Here is a 22303-nt window from a genome sequence, read left to right on the forward strand (position 1 = left end):
ATGGTCCCCAAAAAAAACTTGTGTAGGTCTTTCAGATAATAGTAAGTGCTGGCATTTCAGCTGTCAAGAAGCAAATTACGGCCAATTGCTTTCTGAATGGCCCGCAGTCCCTCTGAGATATCTTCAGTTAGACATGTGACTCATTTTAGGGCTTCCAAGCAAGGTACACACGAAGGTAACTCTTCAATTACACTCATTGATCAAATACATTGAATTCTTAGCGCCTAGTCACAAAGCGTATTTCAGTGGGAAAATCCCACTGAAAAACTCTGTGAATTAGGCCCTCAGAGGATTATCAGTGGGCAGACCCCTAATCCTAGGAGGTTGGAAACGCTTTAATCTCATCCGAGTTGGTTCCTGGATGAAAGAATTGTCCAGGCTGCACTAGTGAGAAAGGTGTTCAAGGCACTCGGACTGCCAAACATCTTTGAAGGAATTTAGAAAGATTGGCTCGAATGGTATGACTACCGCCAGCAATGACCGTTCCGGCTGAGATGTCAACCCAGCTGTAGAAATCTTTTCCTCAACCTTTGTGCATCTCAATATTTTTCTCTCTTTCTTCTTTCGCTCCTTCAACTCCTTTTTGAAGAGCTTCCAATCTGTGGTAGCTTACCATCGCTGGTGTGTGCACCTCTTCCTTTCTACTGCAATGGGGTATGTACACAATTGTCTTTGTTGGTGAAATGTGTTACCGACCTAAAAGCAATCCCCTGTTACTTTCTTGCTGTTGTTTCTCTTGGCTTCCACACAGAAATGACTGAATGTCATGGGGCTCATTGTCTATGGCCTTGGATCAGTAAACCAAGAGGTAAAATTGACGACACACAGCTCTTTCTTTCCTTCTCTTCCTTCTCTCCTGATGTCCACCTTAAACTTTCCTCCTGTCTTACTGCTATTAAAAACTGCATGTCTTCTCGCTTTCTTTCCCTAAACTCTGACAAAACCGAAGTAGTTTTCTTCCCTTCCAACTCCCTTCCCCCTCCCTCTCCTCCTCCTTTCATTCATTTTCCTCCCTCTAATCTTACTTTCTCCCCTCACGCTCGCAACTTAGGTTTTCACTTCCACTCTTCTCTCACCTTTTCCCACCACATCTCACTGACCTCTCGTGCCTGTCGCTACCACCTCTATAATATTCGCAAAGTTCGCCCCTCCCTTACTTTCCATGCTACTAAACTTTTAATCTCCTCCCTTATCTTTTCTCGCCTCTTCTACTGCTCCTCCTTACTTTTTGGTCTACCTTCTTCACATCTTGCCCCCCTCAAATCTATCTATCACTCTGTCATCCGTACCCTCTGTCTCCTCTCCCACCGAGACTCCATCTCTGCTTCCTTATCCTCCATTGGCTGGCTGCCCTTTCACTCTCATCTTAAATTTCATTTTCTCTGCCTATTCTTCAAATCTCTCCACAATCTTGCTCCCCCTTATCTCTCTTCCCTCCTCTCTTTCTACACTCCCTCCATTCCGCTGACCACTTCCTCTTCACTGTTCCTCCCTCCTCTTGTGCCTCCTCCCGTTTCTGCTCCTTCCAACTCCTGGCACCCCTCCACTGGAACTCCTTACCCCACTCAATCCGCTCTATTCCTACCTTTTCCTCTTTTTGCATATCCCTTAAATCCCTCCTTCTCCTTTCCCCCCCATGATACCCCTCCCTCTTCTCGCTCCCCCTCTCCCTCCCTTTCCCTCGTCCCCCCTTAAGCCTCTCCCTTCTTTTTCCCCCACCCCATCCTCACCCTCACCCCTCCTTGCCTCCTCCTCCTGCTACCCTCCACCCCTCTCCCTCCTAGCTCTCCTCCACTTGTCTCCCCCTTATCTCTGTCAAATTGCTCTACATACTGTTTTGTTGACTGATTCAAAATTGTAATTTGCTTCTTTGTTACTGTTATTGTTATATTAAATGTATCCTGTTGTTGTTAATGTGCAGAGCTTTGGTGCAAAGCGCTATATAAGCCTAATAAATACAAATACAAATACAAAATCAAGCTGTAAAGCGGTTTACATTTGGTTTAGCATTCTGGGTTACTTGGGAAACGTTTTGCCGGCGGAATGGGGGGCAGGGCGGACAATCCTTTTCCTGCTTCTGCACGCGTATGCCTTTCATTAGTGCTGCAAGCTATTTTGGAAAGATTTTGCAAATTGGAGTGGGAGAGAGGACGGAGAATCTTTTTCCTGCTCGGCCTTACCACTCTGCCTGCAAGGCCTTTTTGTTGTGCGCCTGCAGGAGGATGATGATAATGTGATCTGGCTCTCTCAGAACTACACCGATTCCCAGGGCACGCTCTCGCCGAACCTTGGACGATGCTGTGGGTGTACTCTCTCAGAATCACACAGATGCTGTGGGCAAAACCTCTCAGAGTGACAAAGATGCCGTGGACATTCTCTCAGAAGCAAAAGGCTGCTGTGGGCAGGATTCCGTAGGACCATGAAGACGGCTGGGGTCTGGATCTATCAAACCTTGGGAATACTGTGGCGATGCTCTTTTAGAAGCATAGTAGGAAATGGGCCGGAACGAGGCGCAGTGGAGCTCTAGCAAAGTTTGTCTCGCCAGAGCTCTGCTCCCTCCTGCAAACTCCCAGATCTGATCCGGAGTGGACTTTTCACCCATGAGTAACAGGACTCTGCACACGACAATGAATGAATGAATGCAGAAACAGCCAGAGCCTCACATCCTGTTCCAGAGCCGCCCAAATTGGTATCTATGTCTTGCAACGCACAGATATGTTTTGTTAGGGTGAATGTTGGAACCAATGAAAAGACCTGAGTTCAAATTCCATTCCTTGCGGAAAAGGGTTTATTGCTAAATCACACTCTAGTTTCAAATTTAAAATATTGGGCATTCTTATGTTTCCAAAATGCTCTTTGCTTTTATACAAATCGCCAGGCGTGGGTTCCATGAAGAGAGGCTGTGTTGCATGACCTGCACTAGGGCCATAGGCCCTACGCACTCCACGCATCAAGGAGTAGGGGTGCCCAGAGTAAATATGTGGCCTTTCCAGCACCGCTCAGAAGCATGAAGATGATGTGGTCTGGATCATTCAGAACCATGACGATGCCATTGGCAGGCAATCTTAGAACTGTGTAGATGCTGTGTCCAGGCTCTCATGAAGAATCTGTGGCTATAATCTCTTGGAAAACTGCGATGCAGTGCATAGGCGCTCGCAAACCACTGAGATGTTGTGGGCAACCTCGAAGGAGCATAGAGATTCTACGAGCTTGCTGTTCCCGAAGCAAAGTGATGTTGTGTGCATTCTCTCTGAGCCGTGGTGATACGGTTGCCAGGCTCTTTCAGAACCATAGAGATGTGATGGGCATACACTTGCAGAACCCCCTCTGGCGCAGGACAGACTCTATCCGACCATTGGAGTTACTGTGTCAGAAATGCATAGGGACTGCGGGAAGGCTCTCTCAGTAACATACAAAAGATATGGGTATGCCCTCTCAAATCCATGGAGAGGGTGTGGGTATGCACTCTAGAACCATGCAGATGCTATCGGCATGCCCTCTTAGAACCATTGAGATGCTGTGCTGAGCACACAAACTCTTACAACCATAGAGACACTGTGAGTGTGCTGTGTTAGAAATATAGTAATGCCATGTGAATGCCAAGGCATACAAACTATATTCTGCAGCCCCCTGAACAAGAGCGTGAGAGGTCAATCACAATTAATGATGCCCTAGAAACGAAAGATATGTATCTTTTTTCAATATTCTATAAATGAGCTATAAAAACAATACAGAGAGAAAGAGAAGCAAGCAAAATAATGTGGCAACATCAATGTACCCATCTTCTCTTCCTTTCCAATTTTCTCGCCGCTTTTTATTCTGTCCACTCCTTCAGCTTTCTCCGCCAGTCACCTTCCATGTGCTCCCCGACCACCATTCCCAACTACGGCTACTCCCACCGACCCTCACCATGCCTTCTTGGCCTGGCTCAGAGAATAGAGGATGATGCCTTCTCCTCCTCTGTGTTAATGACTCCAATCAAGCAGTCCCACTAAGTCAGTGCCTTGTCTGGGATTGCTCAAGGGAAGCCCTTATTTATATATTTTTATGTCCAGTTCGTGTACTCTGGATGACAACCCTTATATAACACCCCTCTAACCCCACTGAGCCAAGATGTTTTGCAAATTTAAAAAGTTTATTTGAGAATTAAACAATATATATATATATATATATATATATATATATATATATATATATATATATATATATTGCACTTTTATAATAAATTAATAATTGATATCACACTTGTGAATATGAGCAGTAATCAGCAATGGATGAGGTGATACTAGCACGCTGGTTTAATTACTTAGGAGTAGTATAGAGGATAAGGTAGCTGAGAATGCTTTTTATGGTACAAGGAAATGCTAGGTGGAAAAGAAGCAACAAAGGAATAAACTTGATATGATTTCAGCAAAACATAATATAATCACTTTTCCCCTTTTGGCAATTCAACCCCCCTCTATGCAATGTAAGGATGTGGACACACACAGTCTTCAGGAATACAATCACAGTACAATCCCAATTCAGTTCCTCCCTAGCAAGCTTAGATCAACAGGGATGATTTTAAACACAGGCAAAGCACTTTAAAGGTGGTATGCAAAGAAGTGAAAAATATGCTAAAATGATTTTGATTCCCTCTAGAGGTTCAGGGTGGGTGACAGCTACTTTGTATTAGTTCAGGATCACTTTAGCAATGCTCTATGAATGATTGTCAGGTGGCAAACGAATTTCAGCAAAGGAAAGCAAGGAGCTGCTATTTTGCCAAGTGAAGAAATTGAGCCAAATCGCAATTCGCAGCAATTTTCCTGAGTGCGTCGAGTGCGATTACGGAAAATGTATAATGAATAGGTTCTGGGTTCGTTGGAAAGCCCAGAATCTTAGCTTTAAGATGAAAGTTAAATTTCGTCCATAGGGCAAACGGTCCCAGACATATGGAGGATTTCGTGAAGGTAGATTCTCAAAAGAAAAGTCAAGCTCAGAATGACAGATTGGCCAGTTCCTCCTCTCTCCCTTGATTTGTAGAACTGGGTTGTGAGTCAGAGTGATGAGGTAGGTTTATGGTCAGAGGATCCTCCCCTTGTCAAATTGCACACAAATCTATTTCTAATCCAAATACATATTTATCTATGTACCATTTTTCTAATATTATATGTCCAGTTAACATATTTTCTGTAGCACCAAACCATCCGATCCCTGTCTTTGTAAGATGATGTGTCCACTTATGACAGAAATATCCCCTTTTCATCCAGATAACAACCTCTAACCCTTTCCAGATTTTACACAAATGTGCACCAGGGATATGGGTTTCAGATGAAAAAGTGTCAGATTTTTAACATGCATACATTTGGAGTAGCAACCTTTTTTCCGCTACTATCCCCAAGAACATACGACAGGGTCCTAACACCTCTTAAAATGTGCACAGATAATCACAAGAATGATGATGTTATTTATATAATTTTTACAAGTCCGCACTATGAATTATCCATCTTTTTAAAATTATGCTCTGGCCCCGAGGGGTGTGGTTTTCCAAAGCACATGGTGGAATTTCTGGTTTATCCACTTCCACCAAGCTCAGCTGGCTCACAGATGCAGTGCACCTGCCTGATTCCTTCCAAGAAGAAGCCATTTACGACCCCCCTAATTTAACATTTGCCTGGGCCAAGGACAGTGCTTTGTTTAGTTTCCTGTAGTCCCCAGGTGCTCCTCCCCTAATTCAATCAGGGAGGTGTCATCTCCTTTTGGTGGGGGCAGCAGAATGCAGCCAGGCCTGGGAAGAGTGGCTGGGCAAGTTTCACTCCTGTCGGGGGTAGTTGTCGGGCAGAATTCACTCTCTTTAAGCCAGGCTTCAGCTAAATGTCACTTTGGTTCCCAGTTTCTACATTCAAATCAAACTGACAATTTTTACACATGCAGCTAGAACGCTGATTCTAAGTTCAAAACTATGGCATTTAACAGTTGCAAACTATGTGCCACTCAACTGTAGGTCACTCATTTATTTTAAACATTTAGATTTTAGTGTCTTTCAGTCTAATTTCACTTCAGCTGCTGACATCCACAGCTCAGCCAGTTTTGTTATGAACATTGTTTTGGGCTCTTTCTCTTTCCAAATTTTGTATGCACACAAGTCTACCTTCTGCCAAATGTCTGCTGGTGTTCATTGAGATTTTTGAATATCTTGCTATGTTTAAAATAGGCATTTTTAGCTTGCATTTCAGAGAAACAAAGGTGATTTCAAAGCGCTTTTTTTAGCCAACCGGCACTGCTGTTTTTCCTTTGGCACACATTTCACTCATGGCACTCCTGGCCTATCACGCTCGCACTGGTGGGTGGGAGGTCAGGGGACCATTTTGCTGTGCGCAAAACTGCACGGTTCTCCTGGTTCTGGCGCAAATGTGGGCTTTTCCGCCCTCTTGGATTTCCTAAGCCCACAGCACAAATGTAGCAGCATAATAGTCCAAACGTGGGTCAGGACACCCACCAAACCCCCCCGCCCAACTGCGCTTTGATTTCGAGTCGAGGGTGAGTCGGGTGCAAAGGATGTTTTGATCCATGCACTGGTATGTCCGCATCATCTTCTTCCAATTCCGTAGATGGCACAGTTCAGCACCTTTTCCTCCCTCCAGTTGGATAGATCGGTTCTCCTCGCCGGTCCTGATGGGAATATTGGGCGGTACCTTGGGCCCCTCAGATCTTTTCTCCCGATCCCTGGGTCATTCTCCTTGGTCAGTCTCCATGGTTTCATCTCTCCTAGGATGATAAAGCAAAAGCGGCAATACCTATTCGTAGACATTTGTCCCCCACTATTGACATAGTGGGGCGGCATATACATTTCATAGTCAAAAACATGAACATATACATTTTTTAAATCAGAAGGCAAGAACATGTTCAAGAATCATAGAATTTTATAGGCTATATGTGGAATATTTTAGGGTGGAACTGAATTAATCTGGAGCAGTCCCCTCTGGTATTGCAGAGGACTCCTCCAGTTTCTGCAGAGTGTGCAACACTTTGGCTGATTTATATGTACCCACTTGTCTTCCCCTTCCGCCAGACTACCTTTGGGGATGCGGATCTTATACGCTACTGTGGAGACCTTGTCTATAATTTCAAACGGTCCCTTCCATGTAGGCAAACATTTTCGCTGTTTGGCCTGGTTTCTTTGGAAATTGTATAGACAAACCTAGTCTCCCACATTATATTCCTTCCTGGTGGTCTTCAGGTCGTAGTGGGTCTTCATGCTATCAGCTGATCTTTCTAGATTCCGCTGAGCATAGGCAAAAGCATGTTGGAGGTGTTTCCTTAAATTCTCCACATACTCATGAGTTGTGGAGGCATTTATCAACGTCTGCTCTTGGGTCCTGTAGAGCAAATGCTGGGGAAGCACCATCTTGCATCCAGTCATCAGCTCAAACGGTGACATGTTGGTTGCAGATGAAGGGGTCGATCTGATGGCCATTAGGACCAGAGGTAATCGGATATCCCAGCTTGGCCCAGAATCTGCCACAAACTTTTTTAATATGCTCACAATGGTTCAGTTGTATCTCTCTATTGCTTCAGAAGAAGCTGGCCGGTAAGCAATATGTAGGTTCCTTTTGACCCCCAGTATCTCCCACATCTTTGTCATCACTTCACCAGTGAAGTGGCTACCTCTGTCTGACTCAATACTTTGAGGTAGACCAAAACGGGAAAAGATGTGGTTGATCATCAGGGCAGCCGCTGTTTCTGCCTTGCAGTTTGGGGCCGGGAGACATTCCACCCACTTGGTAAACAAGCATGTGACGGTCAACATGTACTTGTTTCCTCTAGATGAGCGAATTACAGGGCCTAAGAAGTCGATTTGCAAATCTGACCATGGCAGTGTCATCCCCCTCTTTTGGAGAGGTGCATGGTGTGTGAGGGATGATGGCTGAAATTGTGCACACACCGGACACCCCTTCCAGTATTGGTCGAGGTCCTGCCCCATGTGTGGCCAGTACGCAACCTCTCTTAAGATTTCCAGTGTTGTGTGAAACCCCCTATGACCGGCGGTGCCCGCATCATGGGCGTGACTTAACATCAGGCTTTGGAATGAGGCAGGGACCACCCACTAATCATGGCCAGTTTGGGATTTCCTTGGATTTGGAACATCTTTGGACATTTCATCAACACTCTAAGATCCTCCTTCCCAATGTAATCGGTATCTGTCAGGGGAAAGGTCTCAGGGACCTCAATGTGTTGGTAAAACTTACCAATTATTGGATCCCCCTTTTGAGCCGTAATTAAATCAGCATCAGGGGTCTCCTTACTCCATTGTGCAGTTGAAAGATCATTGTGAGCATTTGTCTGGGACCTAGTGATAGCAGTGACCTGGATTTCCCCCAACAGGGACTCTATTTCTATTAGATCCCCTTGGATGGCCCCGGCTTGGGCCAGCTGATCAGCTAAGTCATTTCCAGTTTTGTCTGGTCCTTCTACTTTGGAATGACCCTTGATCTTTTTCCAGTAGATGGTCATCTCATTCGAGGTGACCAGGTCATCAATGTTTTGGATTAACTTCCCATGTTTCAAGGGTTTGTTATTAGCACATAACATGCCTCTGGTTTTCCAATTAACCAGGTGCTCCATGAACCCGTTCCGTACATAATCTGAATCTGTGATTATGACCAGTTCGTGGAGTTGATGTTGGACAGCAGTGAGGATTGCTTGATGCACAGCCATCAACTCTGCTATCTGACTACTTCGGGGACCAATTTTGTACCCAGCGGAGGGTTCTAGGGACTCATTCACCCATGCATTCCCTACGCCGGCCACCAGTTCTTTTTCCCCGTTTTTGTCAACATGGTAAGAGCATCCATCCACATAGACAGTGGGCATTCCCTCACACTTGTCTTCTTCAAAGACTTTGTGTGGGGAATTAAGGTATGCCTCCATGTTGTCCTTGAGTTTTAAACTTTCATCCTCGAGACAGTTTTCTCTGGCACAATCATGCAAGTCAGCCAGACCTTGCGCGAGGGGACTCTTCTTGTTTTGGCCATATCTGACCTCCACAGGAAAGCCTTGCATCGACAGAATCCAGGAAGTAATTCGGGAATTACTCACATTTCCGGCCCGGATTCTGTCACTTTGGAGATATTGCAGAGGCTGGTGTGGAGTCTCCACTATGATGTGTTCACCCTGGACGAACGGGCGGTAATTCTTCAATGCCCAAACCGTTGCCAGGAGTGCCTTTTCACAATCGTTGAATTTTTCCTCCACAGAGGATAAAGTTTTGCTCGCATAGGAGATTACTTTATTGACCTTGTCATGCTTTTGGTATAATACTGCCGTCAAACACGTATTAGAAAACCCTGTCTCCAGGAAGAACTCCTTGTTTCTGACAGGGTATGCTAGGCAAGGGGCTTGTGAGAGGCTTCTTTTGAGTTGTCTTACTGCCTCGGATTGTTCTGGACCCCATTCCCACTTGACCCCCCCTTCAAAATATGAATCAGGGGTTTGGCGATCTCTGCGTAGCGCGCAATGAACTTTCTGCTGTAATTAGTCAGTCCAAGGAGGCTCCTTAGTTCCTGCAGAGTTGTGGGATCCTTCAGTTTCTGGAGTGCTTCCACTTTCTTTTCTTGGGGACAGAGACCCTGAGGAGTAATCTCATGCCCCAAGCAATTAACACAGGTTCTACACCACTGTGCTTTCTGAAAGGAAAGTTTTGCTCCGGCGGCCCTCAACTGTGTCAGAACATAACGGATCTCTGCTATGTGTTCTTCCACAGATGAACTTTTGATGAGGACATCATCTACATAAGCCAGGTTACCCCTCGCACCCAGGTCGGGCATGTCCTTATGTAGGAAAATGTTGAATTCATTGCCGGAGTTGAGGTATCCGAAGGGAGCCCGGGTCCATGTGTACTGCTGGCCCCCAAAGGTAAAAGCCAGTTTGTATTGGTCCTCCCTACTGACAGGCACGGTCCAGTATCCATTGGTCAGGTCTATTGCTGTGAATACCTGTGACCCCTGAATCTGGGCCAACCCTTGGTCAATGTAGGGCAGAGGCCATCGGGAAGTATGGACCCGTTTGTTGAGCTCCCTAAGGTCGGCACAGAGTCTCCACTGGCCGTTTGGCTTCAATATTCCCAGCACCGGATTATTGAAGGTGCTGTGTACTGGACGGATTATTCCCCGGGACTCAAGGTTCTTAATTATTTCAGTAAGGGACTCCATGGATGCGAGAGGGAAACAATATTGCTTCAAAAACACTGGAGTCATTCCAGGGTCCGTGGGAATTGTTGTTGTGTGGATGTCGGTGCGACCACAGGCATATGAGTCTACCGCAAAGAGATCTTGGAAATCCAAGAAAACTTGTTTCAACTTTAGCTTCTGTTCCAGAGTCACACAGGAAAGCCAGGTTGACTCTCTCTTACACCATCTGCCTGAAGCCTGGAAAGACTTCTGGTTTTGCTATCTCAGCGGCCTCCTCCAGCTGGGTGGAGAAGTCCCTGGTCAGAGTGCTGATTTGAATTGGAGGCTTCAGGTGGGAAAGGCAGCCCTCATGGACCTGGAAAATCACCTCATCCCTTCTAAAGTCACAAGTCACGTCTTCCTTACCATAAGGGCAAGAAGTGTACACCAGGAAGTTCCCCCCATGCCAGGTAAAGATCCTGTCTGGTGTTTTATTGTCATCACTGTCCCTTTCAAAACAGTCCTTGGGGATTGGTCCTAACAGTTCATTGCCTAAATCAATGGAGAAATGTCGGTCATCAACCACCATTCCAATAATGGGGACTGCGGCTAGAGTAATACTTTTTTAGTCGCTGTTATCCACCTCTATTGGAATGGTGTCTTGTTCTATGTTGACTAATGGTGTTGGGTTTACCCCTAACCCTTGCTGTTGGAGAGAAGCATTTAGATGAATATAAGCATCAGGGTTTTTAAATTTTTGTCCTCTTTTAACTTTCACTTCCAGGGAGAATTGTCGGGTCCTTTCTGGGATGGTGACTTCCTCCTTAATCTGAATTTCAACTGCATAAGGTAGCAATTGAGCTGACCTAAATGATTTTTCTGGATCATCAAAGCCCATGGGATTATCCGCTAATCGGGACCAAGATTTGAAGTTTATTAGATCCAAACTAATGGCAAAACCATTTAGAATGTCACTGCCTAAGTAAAAGGTGGCAGTGACGTCTCGCACGACCCAACAATTATGGACTATGCTCTTGTTGCCAATGGATATTTTGAGCATACACCTGGTTGGCAGGAGATGTTTAGAATTGGGTGCTTCCAGGTCCATTTCCCATTTGTAAATCAGTTTGAATGTGGGAATGGTTGGATCTTTTGGGAGTTGGCGGAACATGGCTTCGCTGATGAAGATCTTACCGTTGTTCACACACACTCGGCCGAGAACAGAGTCCTTACCATCATTTAACTGAACAGGGATGAACAACTGCTCTCCAATTTGCTGAACATCAGCCAGGCTCTGAGCTGATTTCACATCTTTCTGGACTATTGGAGTGGGAATGTCTGATTGTGAATTAGTAAAGAATTTTAGGGTGTTTCCCTCCAGTGTGGAATGCCACCTTAAACTAGAAGGAAGGTTGATTTTCAGAAATAGAGAGGACCCCCCATCACCAGTCTGTTGTCCTACTGCGATTACTGTGACATCTGGAATTTGGTTGTTCTGGAAGTGAAATTCTACTTGGTCAGATTGTTGTTCAACCTGTGGCACGTGCCGTTTAAACTAACATGGTTGACACTCTGCGTTAATTTTATTGGTCGGCTAGTCTGGGTCCAGAGGACCTTGTTTACACAATCTATTAGGGGTGACAACCTTCTCAGGAGGTCATTCCCTAGTAAACAAGGGGTGCCCTCTGGAGTCACTACTATGACCGGGTGTTTCACCTTGTGTCGCCCAATTTTGATGTCCAAGTCTGCAGTCCCCTCGACGGGAATTTCCTTCCTGTCAAGGTTCTGCAGTTGTCCAGGAAGAGAGGTGAGAGGAATACGGTAATTCTCCCCCCTTCCTGCATTTAGTTCATCAAAGGCCCTTTTGGACAGAAGAGTAGCTTGGGATCCAGTGTCCACCAGTGCCAAAATTGTACCCTGCCCCTGTACTTGTACCGGGGCATAGTATCTTCCCTCCTTCTCCTCAAGGGAGCACATATAATGCACATTTTTGGACAACTGGTGGGCTAACTTTCTGGTTTTGGACATTGAGAGAGAAGAGATTTGGGCAGAATTCTGTGAAGAGTCTCGGGAATCTGAAAGAAAAAGTTGGCAACTGGAAATGGTTTCGGGTTCTGGGCCGCCCCTCCCCCCCTTTTTGGAGGCAGTTATCAGGATGGGTTTGAACCATGGGATTTTGGTATTGTTGGTTCTGGGATAGAATGATGGGCGGCGACAGCTCAATCCCCACATCTACCCAGTCTATTGATTCGGTTTTAGGTTCCCCTGGTTCCGGTTCTGGGCCGCCCCCGCTCTTTGGAGGCAGTCACTCGGATGGGTTTGAACCAGGGAAGTTTGGTTTTGTTGGTTCTGGGATAGGATGATGGGCGGCGACAGCTCAATCCCCACATCTACCAAGTCTGGATTGGAATCTCTTGGGACCCATTTTTCCTTGGGAGGAGTTCCCCCATCTCTGAAGGAGAAGATCCTTTTCCCAGCATCCTCTGAGGATCCCTCTCCCTCAAATTGGAAGACCTGTACCTCCTCCACAAAGTGGGTCCGTTTGGGTCCTTTGTTTCTCCTACCTCATCTCTGCTCCTTGGGTGGCAGACTTTCAGGGGTAGGAGATTTTGTTTCCGGTTCCTGGTATTCCAGGGGCTGTTTACAAGTTGGGAAGGAAGCTTCCTCCAAGGCTTTACACCCTCTTTCTCCTTGTGCCTCCTCCCTGGGAACCTGTGGGTTATCGGGGTGCTGCCCCCGTCATTGTTCTGGAGCACCAGGCCCAGAGTTTGGGGCATTCTGCGCTGGCATGCTCATCTGAGGGTTCTGTTGCGTCCTCAGCATGTGACCCAGATCCCGTGCCATGTTTTGGACCTGGCGCTCAAGTTGGGAAACCCGCTCAGGCTGATACGGGGTTCTGTTTTCTCCCCTGGGCTGATCGCGGGAAGGGTAGCTATCCCTTCTCTGGTAATACCCTGGGTTGGGAAGATTTGGGTACCCCTCCACCCTTGGCCTCCCCTCTCCCGGATTAGGTTGTCTGGGCTCAGGGAATTGGGGAAAGAAGGATGGATGGTTTTGGGGTTGGAAATTGGGTGGATACCTGGGAAAAAAGTTCTGCCCAGTGTTTGGGGAATTTCTGCCCTCCTGTGGGAAGTTAGGAGGGAAGTTACCTGGGTCAGGTGCTTGGCTGGATCCCCCCTTGGGCTGGAGGAGTCCACACATAACCCAGGATTGGTCTGTTTCCCTTATAGCGGGGACTTACATAGTCAGGGGAGCGGGGGACACCATTTGCGGGATTACCTCCTTGACTCCTTGTCTGTGACTGGCCCGAGGGCCTTCTGGGCTTAGAATTATTTTGTGCAGGCAGGTTTTTAGGCCCCCCCATCTCCAAATCTAAAATGGGGGCAACCTTAACTCTGCCACCTTGGCAGCAGCAGGGGTGCTGTTGGTTTTGGGGTTTGTTGGCTGATTCTTGTTTTCCACCGGTTTTTGCACCTCATAGATGCGGGTGGCTTGCTCAATGACCCAGTCTAAGGACCTTTTCTCGTGAAAATCTCTCATGAGCTGGGTCATTATGTATTTGGGGAGAGCATGGAAAAATGTGTTGACGAATTCTCTGCTGTCCGTGCGCACCCTTCTGGTGGTCTGCGCAAAGGCACGCTTCAATTCTTGCACAAATTCTTGTGGGGCCTGATCCTCCCCATATTGCAAATTGTAGGCTGCCTTGCAAGCCTCTTGGGGATTTCTATGCACAGAAAAGTGTTTCAAGATGGCCACCTCTATTAATGATTGTCAGGTGGCAAACGAATTTCAGCAAAGGAAAGCAAGGAGCTGCTATTTTGCCAAGTGAAGAAATGGTGCCAAATTGCAATTCGCGACAATTTTTACGAGTGCGTCGAGCGCGATTACGGAAAAAGTATAATGAATAGAAAGTCAGTTCCTTGGAAAGCCCAGAATCTTAGCTTTAGGATGAAAGTTAAATTTCATTCCTAGGACAAACGGTTCCGGAGATACGCACGATTTCGTGAAGGTAGATTCTCAAAAGAAAAGTCAAGCGCAGAATGACAGATGACAGTTTTCAGGTTTGAGATCACAGAAGGAACACAAGATTTCTAGGATGCAGTTCTGAATAGGTTAAAATAGTTTGAATTAGATTATTTTAAACTAAGAGATTGGGTTTTGCACAGTTCTGGCGGTACTCACACTATATTTTGGACAGGAATGCGACTTTGCCACGGATCAGGTCAGGATTGGACTGCGGTTCCCTCGCCACGAACGGTCTCTGCCTGGTTCTGCTCACAGCGATCTGGGTCAGTTCTGCTAGCGGCACTGCACACCGGTCTGGATCTCTGGTTCTGGCAAAAGTTCTTGCCACTGCACGGCGGTCTGGTCTCTGGTTCCGGGTATAGCTCTGCTTTCTGGGTGTTTCTGGCACAGGGTTTTAGGCCAGAATCAAACAGCTCAGCCCGGCTGTTTTACTCTGAAATGCCCCTTGGAAGTCTGGGGTGAATCAGTTTGCAAAAGATTTGGAGGCCTGCTGACAAATTCTGAAGTCTGAATTCAAAGTTCTGGTCTCTGTCTGGATTTGAAGTCTAAGTGCTGGATCTGGTGTCTTCTGGCAAAACGCTCCGCAAGAAATCACCTTGAAGTGGGAAGTGAATGTCCCTACCTGTCCTGCACAGTCTCCTTTTATGTGTTTAGAAAGTGGGAGGGTCGGCTCATCTTCTATGCCCAACCCTCTCAACTTATCATTGGCAAGTCCCTCCTCTCTGCCTTGATTGGAGGAACTGGGCTGTGAGTCAGAGTGATGAGGTAGATTTATGGTCAGAGGATCCTCCTCTTGTCAAATTGCACACAAATCTATTTCTGATCCAAATACATATTTATCTATGTACCATTTTTCTAATATTATATGTCCAGTTAACATATTTTCTGTAACACCAAACCATCCGATCCCTGTCTTTGTAAGATGTTGTGTCCACTTATGACAGAATTCTCCCCTTTTCATCCAGATAACGACCTCTAAACCTTTCCAGATTTTACACAAATGTGCACTAGGGATATGGGTTTCAGATGATAAAGTGTCAGATTTTTAACATGCATACATTTGGAGTAGCAACCTTTTTTCCGCTACTATCCCCAATAACATACCACAGGTTCCTAAAACCTCTTAAAATGTGCACAGAAAAATCACAAGAATGATGATGTTATTTATATAATTTTTACAAGTCCGCACTATGAATTATCCATCTTTTTAAAATTACGGTCTGGCCCGAGGGGTGTGGTTTCCCAAAGCACATGGTGGAATTTCTGGTTTATCCACTTCCCCCAAGCTCAGCTGGCTCACAGATGCAGTGCACCTCCCCGATTCCTTCCAAGAGGAAGCCATTTACGACCCCCCTAATTTAACATTTGCCTGGGCCAAGGACAGTGCTTTGTTGAGTTTCCTGTAGTCCCCAGGTGCTCCTCCCCTAATTCAATCAGGGAGGTGTCATCTCCTTTTGGTGGGGGCAGCAGAATGCAGCCAGGCCTGGGAAGAGTGGCTGGGCAAGTTTCACTCCTGTCGGGGGTAGTTGCCGGGCAGAATTCACTCTCTTCAAGCCAGGCTTCATCTAAATGTCACTTTGGTTCTGTAGTGATACACGAAATTGCAACCTTGCCAATCAGGGCTTTAGATGACAGCATTAGCCGCTGAAAGCCAATAGTGTATTCAAAGTATGTGCTAAGAATGCTGACAGTAGTCTGTTGTAGCACTTCCATTATGCAGTAGTGAGCTACAAGGAATATGCAGGCCTAGTATGAGTGATAGGTCACATTATGCATTGTTGATAGACAGGCAGGGAGAGGGCCCTAGCTCTGTAGCTAATAGGTATTTTTGGAGTGTTTGGAACATTATGGCACCTATATAGCGCTTAGATAGCCAGTCTTAAGCGCTATAAACACTAAGCTATGAGTGCATGCCTTTTAGAGCTTGCAGATGGGGTTAATACATCCCTGCTTCCCTTAGAATATTCAGCCTCACTAACGGTAGCCCTGGCCCCAAGCTAATCTTCCTTTTCTCTGGGAAGGCACTGATAAGACATTCCTGAGCTTTCGCAGATGGGAGCCAGGGTGGGGCTCAGACGGAGCAGTGGAAATTAACAGAGTTGGGTTTTTTCCATGAGCCAGCCTATATTTTGCACAGGGAAAGTTCTGGAACTGTGCGTCATGGACGGGCAGCACGAGATTATAAAATATCCATGCTCCCATGACTCGGGGGGAGATCGTCCTGTGGACTTGGTTCGTGCAAGGTCAAGTGCCCGGAATTGGCTCTGACGGCGTCCTTCAGCACTGTTCTCTGAGCGGGGCTTGTTTACAGCTAGTTTATGAGGGCCAGGGTCTCCCAGTGCTGATAAAAGGGACGTAAGACTGTGTTTCTCTATGTTTCTCTATATTTCTCTATGTTTCTCTATGTTTATCTAAGTTCCATGTTTCACTATATTTTGCATTTCTCTAAGTTTTATGCTTTGTAATATTCTCTAACTTGAATCCCAAATGTATATGAAATTCACTGCTTAGAATAAATATGCTAAAACTTATTTGAAGGTGTCATTTGTCACTAGCATGAGATCACTGCTCAGCACAATAGAACCTGTATTTTGGGCTGAATTGGTTATTTTTTGCTCTCAAAGGGCTGGCCCTGAGGAAGATTTTGCCCAGATCACGACATTTGGTGGCAGCTTTGTGGGATTTGTGAAGAGCAGTGCCTTGCTGTGAAATGACAAATTGTGTGAGAGAACACAGTGTAGAGCGAAGAGCAGGCTGTCGCATTTCCTTGGGGGTCTCACTGCAGCTCTGAGACTTCAAAAGACAGCAGCGTTGTGTCGGCTTGCCGTGGCCGATAGCTTGTGTGGTTAAGACTCCCTTCAGTAAATCAGTTGTGACTGACTTATTGCTTGGGAATGGAGCCAAGGGAGTACAAGGCGATAAACAAGCGGGAAATGGCTTTGTTTAAAGCGCTCCGATGAATGGTCAAGAAAGATGTATGCTCAATTAGAAAACAATTTTATCATGCGGTTTCCCCAGTTTAAAGTTGTAATTTGAAATGCAAAGTGAGACGGTGTTCTCATCTCTATTCTGTCATGAGGGCAGGGAAAAATAATTGCAAGGATTTGACATGCAAATTGTGAATAGTAATCTAACCATTGACTCAGCCCCAGTGTGCTAGCGAGTGGGGGGCTGTAATGTTCGGAGGCGAAGGTTCGCTTTTTTGATGTATGCTTTTGAAGTGTTGGCATTCCTGAAAAATAACGTGGGGAATGAGCCGTGCTTAGGAGAATGAGTAACATCTGTGCTGAGAGCCTAAAGGGTTTGTTTTTCTTTTGGCAACTGTAAATTCCATGTGCTAGTGGTGGCGAATTCTGTTTAAAGGAAACACACTAAAATGGTTATATTGCATTTTAAGCTGTGCCATGCTTATAATGGGTGAGAGACTCACTTAAAAGAAAAAAAAAGAAAGTGAGTGATGTTATTTGGATTTTCGATTTTTGTGTATTGATTTGAAATTGCAGAATCAGTTTGCAATGGTTTGGGGGGAGAAAAAACAATTTATATTTTTCTAAATTGCCTCTAAATTGCCCCTGGAGTATTTTTGACTGTTCCCACGCTATGCCATGGATTTGTACTGTTGCCTTATAAGTGATGCATGTTTGGAAATAGTGACCTGTTGACTGTGGTACATGTGAAAAATGTTGTTGACACATTTAACAGCCCACAAGCAATACAGAGTGTGGGTTGTTCTTGCAGGAAAAAACCGTGCAGGGAGCTGCACTAAACATGGCATTTTTATTTTTAAATGCACTGAAATAAGTGGTTATATTCTGGCAATGGTACAACAGAATGAAAAATCTGTGTGTGATAAGATAGCACAAAGATTTAGTAGGTTACGGGTTCTCTTGAAAAATCGCACATTGCATTGGATTGCGCTTGTGAAGCAAAACTACAAAACTACGAGGAAGAAGAAGAGAAAAAAAAAACGTATGCTTTTAAATGAGACATTAATCAGTTTAAAACAGGGTAAAGACGCTTTGACATTTTGCAAAATTACATGGAGTAGAATCTGATGACAAGAAAAGTGCCTCTTTTGAAAATAAGAGTCTTGCTGTGTGTGCAGAGCTTGTGCCTTGAAGCTGTCTTGGGCGAGGTGCGCGAAAGGAAGGCAGACAAAAGCAGAATACTGCACTTCTGTTTAGTGAAATGATGCTTCAGATATGAGAGTTTTTCTGAGTTGCTAGACAAGAGCAGTGCAAGAAAGAGTTAATCTGTATGAACTGTCTGAAACGAGTGCCTTTCCATTGAAGCCGCCACAGTGTAAGAGTTATAGAGCAAAGAGATAAGCTTGCTGCGTGCTCATGGCGCTGCCAGGTGCACACGAAAGATAAACAATGACATTCCTGCATTCCTTCCCCTGTGAAAAGACCGTCAGTGAGCAGAAAACTGAGGAAGGGGGTGCAAAGGCAGAAAAGAGACTTTCTAACGGCATGCAATAACAGAACTGATCAGAAGTAAAGAATTTGCCCAGTAACACTGGAAGGAAAAGAAAGGCTGCATGCAGGATGGCAGACGGGCACATCACATCTGAACATTGGGGAACCTGTGCAAATGTGAATGGGTTAAGAAAAGACAGCTGCCCATTCCAACAGACATTACTGTGCAAACCGCATTCCCATGCACCATGTGATGTGATGTAAAGTGAAAAGCTATTACTGTGCAAGCTGCATTCCCATGCACCATGTGATGTGAACTGAAGTAAAGCGCTGTGCACTGGAGAAGAAACCTCTAGGCGCTTTGAGAAGAGAGAATACACAGCTGGCAAACTGCAAGCTACATTGCCAGGCGCTGGAGTAACTGACAAAGACATTATGGCATTCCAGATGGAAGCAAAACTGACAAAAGTGCTTAGCCGTTTTGCAAGAGACAACATGCAGAGCGGGGCTTTGGAGTACAACATGAACACTGCACATTAGCCATGATCCAGAAGCCTCACGGCTTAGTGCAAGAATGAATGATTTGTTGAAGCAACAAAAGAAACTGACTTAGACTATCGCGCTCAAAGGGGTGGTCCAAGAACTCAGCAAACACCCTTTGAGAAAATGACAAGTGAAAATCCAGAGGCTTGAAAGACACTAGCTGTATGGAGAAAAAATAAACAAAGCTGCTTGTACAACTGCAGGCGGTATTGGAATGAAAGACTTTACCTTTGAAAAATGGAGTGATGCCAGCAGGGCAACCTAAATCAAGATCATGAGACACTGGAAGCAAGTTGGCGCCTGGCATTTGTGATCGCTTTGGTGAAAAAGAAAAGCATTGTGCGACCTGGGTACTTATTATATGGCTTTTGTAAAAGCACAGATCAGTCTGAGGTACCATTGACCAACTATGATCGCATTGCACAAATGAGTTTGTGATTAGGCAGTTACACCCCGTATGGTTGAGTGTAAATAAGCCCCCAGAAACATGCAGAAGGGTGATAAATAATTGCAGTAGCAATGACAAAGTGTGTAGTTACCTGATGAGACTTTCTGAAGATGGGGGTGGTGTTCAGGGAAGGGGTGGATAACGCCGATATTGAAGAATAATGATATTGAAGTTTTGATGAAATCCTAACATTTCTGTTTGTATTTTGCCTAGGCAAAAAAGCAAGACAATAGCGTGTCCTTATTGGCGTAAATGTGTGCAGTATGTGGGTGACACTGATCTCAGAAAATATGCGAGTTACTGCGAGATGCGAGTCAACTTTAAACGTGTCCTGCACCGCACTCCATGCTGCTATTTGTTCTGCAACCTGCGAAAGGTGTCCAACAGAGTAATAACTTTTGCTGAACTGGCACGGTGCAGACTTGGCTAATTATCAAATATTTGATGCAGTTGCTGGAAATAACTTAATTGACATGTCTTGCCTTTCTTGATTAAAGGACTATGGACAATGAGTTGTGGACTGTAAGATCATGCACCACAATGCTAACACATTGAAAAATGGTTTTTAAATGCACTTTTTGAGATGAATCTGAAAAAACTAAATGGTTTTACTCTTCCAACTGAATTGCTTTAACCAGAGATGTTTTGCTTTTTGAAAAAAAAAAAAACTTCTACGTTGCACGTAGGCAGGAAAATGATTTATGAATTGTTGGGGCAGCAAGATTATGCAAGAAGGAGCGTAATTTATTTTGTGATAAAATGAGTGCGCACATCAAAGTCCTGTGCGTAGGTTAAGATTCTTAATTGAAGTAATGCTGCCAAGTGTGTGAGCTCTAATTTGAGATGGTAACCTTCGAAACACTGGATACTTTTACAGCCAGCTTAAGGCAGGTAAATGAAACCATGACTGACTTGATGTTTGATTTTATGACACATAGTGTGACACGGTTTTTTGTTAAACCAACCAGTTTCATGTTTTTGTGGGGACAGCTGTCTCCAGCACACTAATGCAAAGAGTCACCTTTTTGATTGTAGACATTTGGAATAATTCTTTGGAAAAGCGCTACAAATGAGTATCCACATGGAATTGCTAGCGTACTGGCCTGGCACATTGTCAGACATCTTTTGTCACTGACTCATATGACTGGTGTCTATGAAGTCATAGGCCCAAATGTTTCAGTGAATGGATCCAACGATTTGTTTAAATTTGTTTAATGTGATGTTTTTCTGACCAAGAACTGCAGCGAGTGCTCTCGCCAAGATTTTATGGACTATAACTTGACTAAATGCATTTTACACAATGGTGTGATGAAACAGCCACTGCCGGAGGGTAGTATGGTGTTTGTGGTAAAAACTAATATTGTATATGGTAGATATCCCACTTGAAGAAGGGTATTCTCCAAGTCACAATAGGTAGACACTGTGAACGTGTTAGATTTTCCAGTAGTAAGCAACATGTAAATTGTAGGCTGGTAATGCACACCTCCATTATTACAGTGATACACTTAGACATAGATTTATCATGAGGCAATGTTTCCTTAGTACTACCAAGCTGCTACAAATGGAGTCCATTTCTATGGCCCATCACTAGAGTGCGCGTAGCTAGGGAGCTAGATTCATTAATTGCAGGAGCTTTATATGCTTGTGACATAGAAACTGTGCACAATAAGCTAGCCACTATGGGTTCTGATGCCAGCTCTGCTATAGAACTTCTAGCCTAGTGGGGTTCATTGATACCGCCCAACACTGCTACAAGTATTGGCAACCACTGAAGATGGCAGAATTTTAGGTATGAAGACATTTTTTCTGCCATAGGGCAGGTCAACAAGACTGCTAAATACACACGATGCATTGTATGGCAAACATTGTTTAATCAGCAGGTGTTGGCTTTTTACTGAGTGGGGGCGACCATCCTCCACACACTGGCACGCAGAGCTACAGTTACCGGCATACATATGGATCAAAATACTTGCTTTTGATTGCATGAATAACACATGCCATGCTTGATGTAAATTAGTAGAATTGTTTTTATTTAGACAACCTGGTGCCCATGGGTTCACCTTGTTCACGAAATTAGATGGTTTCTGGTTGGGTTCCACATACATGGGGGAAGTGTCTAGTCACACAGCCCAAAGTCACGTTTGAATGCCCTGGGATCAGGGGGAGGGTAGGCCCTTAGAGTGAAAGGCTGCCAGGTTTTAGAATTGGTAACCATACATAAATGCAATAGTGCATTGTAGATTAGACTACACTGGATTGCCTTGACATTTTAACTGCATGCTGCCTTTTAACTGACAATCAGTTATACAATAATTATTTAGGTATTTTTGTGTAGGCCAGGTTTTGGCTAGAGTAAATGTCCATGTTCACTTTGTGTAGGTATTTTTGTGTAGGCCAGGTTTTGGCAAGGGTATATGTCACTGTTCACTTTGTGTACATTTTTGTTTAGGTAGTGTTTTACCTTGCATGCCACGCTAACTAACCGCTAGAAGGTAGTTTGCTTAAACCTCTTGCAAAGCCCCAAGGTCTTTATCACTGCACTAAATACTATATTGATAGGTATTAGTCAGCATTTGTCGCACACACGTTGAATAGGGGTGGAATGTAGTGATACACGAAATTGCAACCTTGCCAATCAGGGCTTTAGATGACAGCATTAGCCGCTGAAAGCCAATAGTGTATTCAAAGTATGTGCTAAGAATGCTGACAGTAGTCTGTTG

Source organism: Ambystoma mexicanum, chromosome 1p, assembly GCF_040938575.1.
Source record: "Ambystoma mexicanum isolate Mex_15411 chromosome 1p, UKY_AmexF1_1, whole genome shotgun sequence".
In the NCBI taxonomy this organism is placed as follows: Eukaryota; Metazoa; Chordata; class Amphibia; order Caudata; family Ambystomatidae; genus Ambystoma; species Ambystoma mexicanum.